Source organism: Oreochromis aureus, linkage group 3 (genome assembly GCF_013358895.1).
Source record: "Oreochromis aureus strain Israel breed Guangdong linkage group 3, ZZ_aureus, whole genome shotgun sequence".
NCBI lineage: Eukaryota > Metazoa > Chordata > Actinopteri > Cichliformes > Cichlidae > Oreochromis > Oreochromis aureus.
In genome coordinates, this window is record NC_052944.1 from 76,071,731 (window position 1) to 76,080,637 (window position 8,907).

Sequence of the window (8,907 nt, forward strand, 5' to 3'; positions counted from 1 at the left end):
TAAAATGTAGTATTATTATTACTTCTGTAACATTTGCTCCTTTTAGTCCACATGCAACTGTCCAATATACAAATCAGTCTTTTCTTTCCATCCACATCAACACATTGTATTAATTGCTGTGTCTCCATGTTTCTTCAAAACATTACAAAATCCATACGCTGAACTGCACCTATGCCACACAGCTTCATTCCAAAGCATCAATTTGATGACATTCACTTCATAAAACCTTGGACACACACACACAATTAACAGGAGCAATATCCCCCACTAATCTGCCTGTTAAACCTAACTAACTCAACCTAGTCTTCCTTACACACTAGCTGTGGGTATTTATGTACCTCCATACCGTCAGCTGTGAGGAAGACAAACTGTCTTAAACACAAACTGCAGCGGTACTCCCAAGCCAATGGCTTCAGCCGCCTGATGCACAATAACTAGAAAGCAAATCAGTACAAGGCCTAATGCAGCTGTACTGCTGAAAGCTAACAGGGGATTAGGACTCCAAATAGAAATCTGTTTTGTGTCGCCCCAGGCTTACTCTAAAAGCCGTGTGGACTAAGGCAACAGCAAACTATAAAAGTCTCATCAATAAAACTCATTTATATATAAATAATCCAATAAAATCTACAAACTCATTGTTGACATTTGTTGCGGCTCCTCCAACATACGGCTGCGGCAAGCTAAACATGAGATGTCGCGCAACAATAAACGCATAAAATACACTTCTGTAACATTTGTTCCTTTTATTCCACATGCAACTGTCCAATATACAAATCAGCACATGGGATTAACTATTAAACAAATGCACAGACTGCACAAACAAATAACTGCGACTCACAGCCAATTACCAATTGGCACCAATTACTATGCCAAATAATAGTGATGGCTCGCTTGAAGCTGACGCTCCGGTGAGTGTGTCAAAAAAATCAACACACTGCTTCAGAAGCACTGTGTCGAGGCTTGATTCGTTTGGCCAGAGTCACGTGATCAGTGATGTCCGAAGCTTCATTTAGAACGTAACCGCTACGGTATCTGATTCAATGGTTTATAAGAAGGTGAATCATTCGCGGGATTTGTGGAGTGTTTTGATGGTGACAGATAGCGAACCACTGATATGTCTATTGAGAGATTTGGAGCCAGCGAGGAATAGAGGAGTTTCTGTTGTGTGGGAGTATTTTGAGTTGATTTTGGTCATTCTGGTGAGTTTTCCAGCTTAGTGTTCTGGCTGTTTGCTTTTGTTTTGTGCGTGTTTATTTTATCTGACAACAGGACAAACTTAAAATGTCAAAAATCTGCTTTTTATAATATAAATATCATTTAATAACTTTAGAAAGACTTCTATTTGACTCATTACACTTAATGTTATAAAAAGATATATTTTATGTTTTAAATAATCTTAAACTGCTAGTCTGCAAAATGTGCAGCAATTCAATTTATTTATTCTCTTTAGCTGATAGTTTGTGGGGCCCAGGTAGACTGTATAACTGCATCTCTACCAGTTTCTCTGCATTCCAGCCTCTTGTGTGCCATGTGAAGGGATTTTCCTGAAGGCAGGAGAAATTATCTCCATGAAAAGGAACAGGTTCAGCCATCGCACAGTGGAACTAATTTTCTTTTTAAATACAAATGGAAAAGGGTTTCCTTAAATGCATCATGTTTTTAATTTGAAAGTTCATAAGCATTTTCCCTTTCCAATTCACAATCAAGTCTACCCCCAGGTCAAAAATATGTATAGGAAAATCTCCATAATTTTATTTATAAAAATACCCGTCTAGCGATTAACTGCACAAGTACATGGAGGCAGGACCTCACAGCAGAAGCATACTCCATAATGTCTTGTACATTATTATATGTATATTATATGTAACGTGGTATTTTTCAATTATTGTATTTACCAACATCAGGAAGTCACAAGCAAAGAAAGACCAAACCATGGTGCATGTTTAAACAAGGAAGGTTTACTGGTCAAAATTACTTATTAAAGAAATAAACAACATTTTTGGCACCGCAAAAAACACACGTTTGAAGCAACATAATGGAGGCCCAATATCAGACAGAATTCCACTCTGTAGAGTGGGCAATCATTATGAAGCAGTCGGTTTTATTTTGTGGATTTAAGCTGTTCTTCATATTTCTGGCCACCAGATGTCACCAGAGAGGACTGTGTTGAAAAGCTTTGCGTAATGAACCGTTTTACAATACAAGCTTCAATGCTTCAGAAAGCTTCATTTGGCCATCACTACCAAATAACAACTATGCCTATGGCATCAATTAGTGCATAAATATACAAAAACCATCAAGTTACAGTCAAAATACATCAGAATCATTCAAGCTGCAGTCAACAGAAGGTTTTGCCTCATGCTCGCCCGACCTTTCTGCTCATCAACATCAGGTGCGGTGAACAGGTGAGTGCAACCACATTTATCATCTAACACACCCATGAGACACGCCCCACACCCGTGCACCAATACAGTGAGTCCATTTAAACAAACCCACTTAGTCAAAAAGAGCAACTCATATGGCTCCTACAATACATATATGTAAGCATTTAGCCAAATTTAGTAATGCCAACATACTGAAGGAACAACATTTGTCTCTTATATATGATACATCTACATATACACTGTCAAAGAAACTTGTCTTTGAGTGAAGATTTAAGGTCACAGGACATATAAATAACTGCAACTTGAATCTTTACTGAAGCTCAGTATTTGACACAGAGTTCACTCACATGAATTTCACTCACATGTGCTGTACCAGCGTACCTGCACATGTGATGTGACAATAGAAGTGATTTGATTTGAGAGTTCAAACTCACTGCTGTAATAACTTGTGATTAATATAATAACTATCATATTGGCCATATCATATTTACACTGACTTTAGTCTCATGAACAACATTAGCTAATTGTTATTTACTAGCTAATCTTAAATGACTGTTCAGTACAGAAATGAAGCCCAACAATCATGTTTCACAGTCCTGTGGTCTCAGCCTCAGATACTTATTAAATCACACAAAGCTCATGTAGAAACAAACAAACGAACAAAATATGTTCTCCTTCATTTCTGTCAACCACACGTTTCCAGCTATCATGGTTGCTAGGCAACCTGGGCAGCGCGACAGAGGCTAGACCGTCCCATTTCACAAGCCTCGCACTTCCGGCCTTAGCGGTCTGTGAGTACGCGGCCCTTGAGGACCATTGAGGCTGCGTACTTTAAGGCTGAAGACCCTGAATTGGGATACAGCCTAGGATTGACCTGTCTTGACTTATTTTACAATCAATCACATGTTAGAGAAGCTGTATGGCAGCGTTAACCCCGCCCACTTAGTTTGACGGGTGAGGCTGAGAGATAAAAATATTTCAAGAAGAAAGATGAAGGGGACAAAAGTGCTAAAATGAATTAAATAAATAAATCATTAAATAATGAATTACAACTGTCAATAGTGTGTTATTAATTAATTAAATATGTCAATAATTAATTAAACGTGTCATTCATTAATTAAATAAGTTACTAATTAATCAAATTTGTCAATATTTAATTAATTACATGTGTTGAAAATATTTATGTTATTAATTAGTTCTGATTTTAATTAATTATTTAATGGTGTATTTAATTAATTCATTATGGCGGTCCTGGCATTCCAAAGAGAGCAGCTGTGAACAGCTGACTGTTTGATGTGCTAAAGAACAGAAAACATTATTTCCCATCAGACCATGAGCAACATTCAGGCATGAAACACAGTAACACTTTTATTTTTTTTTCATATTCAGCCAAGAGAGTTAGCACTATTAAAAAATAAGCATAATTAATTTTAGCTTCATCTAAATTGTAATATGGAGGAAACATAAGTGGGGCTCACATCAAAACACAGCTTGAGGACTGACTGGAGACTTTTAGGACAGTCTCTTCAGTAAATCTAGCAGCTCTTTAACATCAAAAGACGTGTTTGAGCTGCTGCAGATGTTAGTAAATCTGACCCTAACTGTTCGTTCTTCTTTAAAATTCAAACTTAATAATGAAGCAATATTTTTAACAGACTGTTCTCGTTTATATGACCTCCATGAAACAACAGGGTTAGAACACATTGTGACGAAGTAAGATGTTTGTTTTGTAGTCCATCTTCAGCACAATGTAGTTTCAACAGGCGGACATCCGGTGTCACATTGTTACAGAAAGACGAGTGTAAGGCTGTTCCAATTCTCAGCACAGCTCCTCTCTTTTCCTGAGTCCTTAGCAGTTGTCCTCCCCCGATGTCATTTTCATCGAGGCCAAGGAAAAGAGTTTAGGAAAAGGAGATTGGCGCTACTTTTGAAATAACACTCCACGGGGTTACGTTGTGCAGCAGAGTCACGTGACCGCACAGCAACAAATCACAGCGAAGCCGGGTAAAAGGGGGCGGAGCAAAGTGTGTGTGTGCAGGAGAGGAGTCGAGCAGAGAGAGCTGCTTTTTCATGAAACGGGAGTAAAGTAGTGAACTTACAGGAACATATACCACTACCAACGTTGGGATCGATATCTGCATCGATCCGCACATAATTGTCTCGTGAATCCTAGCTGAGATCAGCGTGAACCACGTGGGTCTCTGCTCCCTGATCTGTTTCTTAAGACGTCCAGCTTCATCACGGAGTTTCTCTCGGTTTGTGGGCTCGTCTAAAGGTAAGCACCGAGCTAACTTTAATGTGGGTTCAGTTTATGTTGATTTTAGCTCTGTTGAGAATAATAGATTGCTTGGTATACACTGGAGTTAGACAGACTGTAGAGTTTGTGATTGCTTGCAACATCATAATGTGGCGGTTGCTAGGGGCAAAAGAATACATAAAGAAAAATAGTCTTGGAATATGAACAAAAGGATGGGTGCAGGGCAGGAGAACAACCAACCCCCACCCCCAGGACATGAAGCCACAGGTACAAGCCTGGGGGAGCGCAACCCCAGGGTGAGAGTAGTGGAAGCTTACTGAGAAGGGGGGCAAAGGGCTTTGGAGCGTGATGTCACAGGGGTGGGCGTGGAAAGGATTTTGGCCTGATGCGCCATTTTCCGGGGCAAAGCTCAAGCGACAGAGGGTCGAAAGCACATGGATGACATCAGCTATGGTTTGTTCTTGCTGTGTGGTCGGCTGCAAGGTTCGATCGCCCGACCGGCAAGAGAATAAGCTTGAAAATGGTTTAGCTTTTCATTCTTTCCCAACCTGGAAGCAACACGAGGCAGCTCGTGTAATGGATGTTACTGCGTCTAGCCTGGATAGCAGCTGTGAGACGAGCTAATATCCAGTTCTCTTCCATCTCCAAATATCTGTTGGTGTACTACAGACATTTTCATTCCAGTAAGTTCTAAATATGTTCATATCACTCTTTATAGCCTTTTAGTTTTATTTTCGATGCGCTCTGAGGTCATAGCAAATTAGAACAAACATCCTACTGAGGGATTTTGCAGAACTACCTTCTATTCATACAGTTGCTAATTATTTGGCATTATTGCAGCAAACCAGCCTATGAAATGGATGAAACACATTGTGACTGAGTTCCAGCGCTACACAAGGGACCTGCTTCAAACATACCACCATGCCAATCAGATTACTTCTTCTATGTGAGGGTGAACAGTGTGGTAGTAAAACCAGGGGAAAATGAAACTTGCTCCTTTTAAATATTCTAAAGTCTTTGCTGTATAAATAGCGGTAATTTTTCAAGAGATACAGTAAATTATTTGTTGACAACAGTGACTGAATTTCCTGAATCTTATATTTAAGGCTACAAATATTGACATGAGCTACTGAAAAATCTTCGCCGGAGAATCCGGTAATAAGTACAGGGTCAGACATTTGCAGACCGATTGATCTCAACAGCTACAAATGACAACATTGCTGAAGTCTAAATATTAATTCCAGCGTTCTGTGACCTCGGTTTAACAATTAATTTGTCATATTTCAGGACGGCAATATCACCTCTGTCTCTGGCCGCTCTCAGCTGTGGTAACAGTTCTTTCCTCTTCTTCCTGATGGACTCTGAAAAATCCTCGTTGATTTAAAGATTGGTACCTTTCAGTTTTTTGGCAGATGAGAGAATTAATTGTTTATCTTTAAGTCTTTGTAGTCTGACCACAATCTGCCTGGCTCGTCCATTTTCCTTGTATGGACCGACTCTGTGATCGCGTTCAATTTGAATGCTGTCACTATCCAGGCCCAGCTTGTTCTTCAGCATGTGTCGGACTTTCTTCTCTGATCCTTCCCACGTTTCTGCTTTTTCATCTATTAATCCATCCACCACAATGTTGTTCCTTCTCAATTGATTTTCTAATTAATCCATCTTGGTTGTTAATTCTCTGCGTTCCTCGCGTATGCTGCTGACCGCCGATTCAAACTCTTTTAGTTTGCTTTTAATGCACCTTTCTTCAGTTTGCAGCTCGGTGACAACCCCATCCGTGAATTGCAGACTGGATTTAACATCCTGTACATCCCTTAGAATGCTGTCCAACCGTTTGTTAGTTCCATCCATGATTAATTGGACAAATGTCTTAAAGTTAACTTGCTGTTGGTGAATCAGATCTTTGTAAAACTCCCGTTGCTGTTCCAGCATAGCGTTCAGCGTGCTAACACTGACATTGCTGTCATCCTCTGCTGGTAGCGCCTTAACGGCCTATGGGGACATATCGACCAGATCGGTTTGCCCACCCGTGAAGATCGCTTCGTGTAGTCACCGCCTGGCCGAGGAAGAGGGCTTTAGATCGTCACCGTTAGAGGTTACTGTTGTGCTTGACTGCGGTGTGGTGAGAACCACTGGTACAGCTTCGGTATTAGATCAATAATGGTCTGTTTATGTTTTGATCAAGAGCCTTTTTTTGGGCAGCTGAAGAGGAGAGGTCTATCTTATGGCCAACCTCTGGCTGTAACTTGGTCATACTACTACTAAACGCGCGTTGCAACTTCTTATCTGGTGCGCGTCTTTTATTTTGACAGCGAATGCGCACATGCGGACCACTTATGTGCACCCGTGTAAATAACATAATGTTCTGCCGGGTGTGTTGTTGATTTCCCTCGATTTCTGAGTCGACAAGTGCCTTTGTTACTGGGACCAGTAATTTTAAGAAAGGCCCCCATTAGAACCCATGAGAAATGCAAGAAATTGATTATTGCTCAGTCTGCAAATAACATACTAAAAATCAACCTGAAAAATCTGTTTAGAACAGCCTACTATGTTGCAAAGAGTGAACTACCACTGGCAAAATTTAGCAGTCTTTGCAAACTTCAAAAAGCAAATGGCCTCGATCTTGGTGCCACTTGCCTCTTACCTGTGATTTCAGTGGAAATTTCAAATTTAGGATTTGACACAGACTGATTCCTGTTGTACAGTTCTTACAAGTTCATAGAAATTTCTGTTCAATTACAACCAAGTATTTGAGTTGATGATTGTAATTTTTATACAATATTGTAATTTGTGTTTCAACAATTTTTTGATTAATGTTTTGTTTCCGTTACAATAAAGCAAAACAGGAAAAAATTGCTCCTTTTTTTATTTGGGCTACTTAAATTTATTTTGGTCTACCAAAAACTGAACAGTCCCTGCCCGAAGGGCTACCGGGGATTTTGAAATTTTGCGAGCCCTGAGGTGGCTGAGTTTATACTGCTACCATTGAGTGTGAGCCGGACTTGTGGATCTATAGAGGTCCATATATACAGAGTGTAGCATCCACTGGGTAAAGGCAGTGATATGCGGGGGGTCAGTGGCTTTTTCCCTTTCAGGTTCTTGTGTCAACTGATGACTTTCTTGTTGTAGCTGCTTCTCGGGTTCCACATTGAAGTTTTATAGGTATTGTTGTCACTGAAGAGTTTAGTCATGTTTATTTGCTCTGCTTTTTTTATCAGGGATAAAATGCATATACTTTTTGTGTCACAGCTGAGTAACAGGAGAAGAGTCTGGTGGAGCAACAGAGGAACAATTTCAGCCATTTGGACTCAGCTCAGCCACTACAGAGGAAACAATGACTTCAACACAAAAGGTGAGAAAATGTCACTGTTACACTGTTATTGAAACTGTGTGCTCAGCTGGTTGGTTTTTAAAAATGTTAACAGCAGCTTTATCTTTTCCATCCCGGCTCCTCCATATACACGGAATCTAAATTCATAACCAAAAACTCAGATGTTACAAGAAGATACAAACATAATTTTTATCGGCACACATTGAAACAACAATATCAAAAATTGAACTCACAATTTTTATGAGTAAAATATTTTCTCCACTTATCAATATTTCTTCAATATGTATTTTCATTACGACTGTCATTGTAGCACATCATTGAAATGTGATACTATCACCAGAAACTGATGGTAACACACCTACAATGTGTTTGTTGACATGTTTGATTCCACTGATGGAGGGAGTTACAGTTTTTTCCACGACTGCATTTCACTCACTGCCTCTGTTTGTATCTCTGTCACTGCAGGACCAACATGGAGTGAGAAGTCAGCGCTCTCAGGAGGCCGACAAACCTCACAGAAGAAAGGGAGAGAAAACATACAGCTGTGATGAGTGTGGGAAGGATTTTACCCGGGGTGGAGACTTAAAAAAACACCAACTCATCCACAGTAGATTTAAACCTTACAGCTGTGATGAGTGTGGGAAGTCTTTTACTCGGGCTGGACACTTAAAAAAACACCAACTCATCCACAGGGGAGTTAAACCTTACAGCTGTGATGAGTGTGGGAAGTCTTTTACCCGGGCTGGAGACTTAAAAAGACACCAACTCATCCACAGTGGAGTTCGACCTTACAGCTGTGAGTTGTGTGGAAAGTCTTTTACCCAGGCTGGAAGCTTAAAAACACACCAACTCATCCACAGTGGAGTTAAACCTTACAGCTGTGATGAGTGTGGGAAGTCTTTTACCCGGGGTGGAGACTTAAAAAGACACCAACT

The 8,907-nt window shown here is 40.1% G+C and overlaps 1 long non-coding RNA gene across 1 annotated transcript; it reads left to right on the top strand.

Moving 5' to 3' along the window:
* The first annotated feature begins 4,175 nt into the window (after positions 1-4,175).
* Positions 4,176-8,503, top strand: LOC120439352. The gene is made up of 3 exons (XR_005612583.1): positions 4,176-4,659; positions 7,891-7,993; positions 8,438-8,503. It is a non-coding gene; the product is annotated as an uncharacterized LOC120439352 (long non-coding RNA).
* The last annotated feature ends 404 nt before the right edge of the window (positions 8,504-8,907 follow it).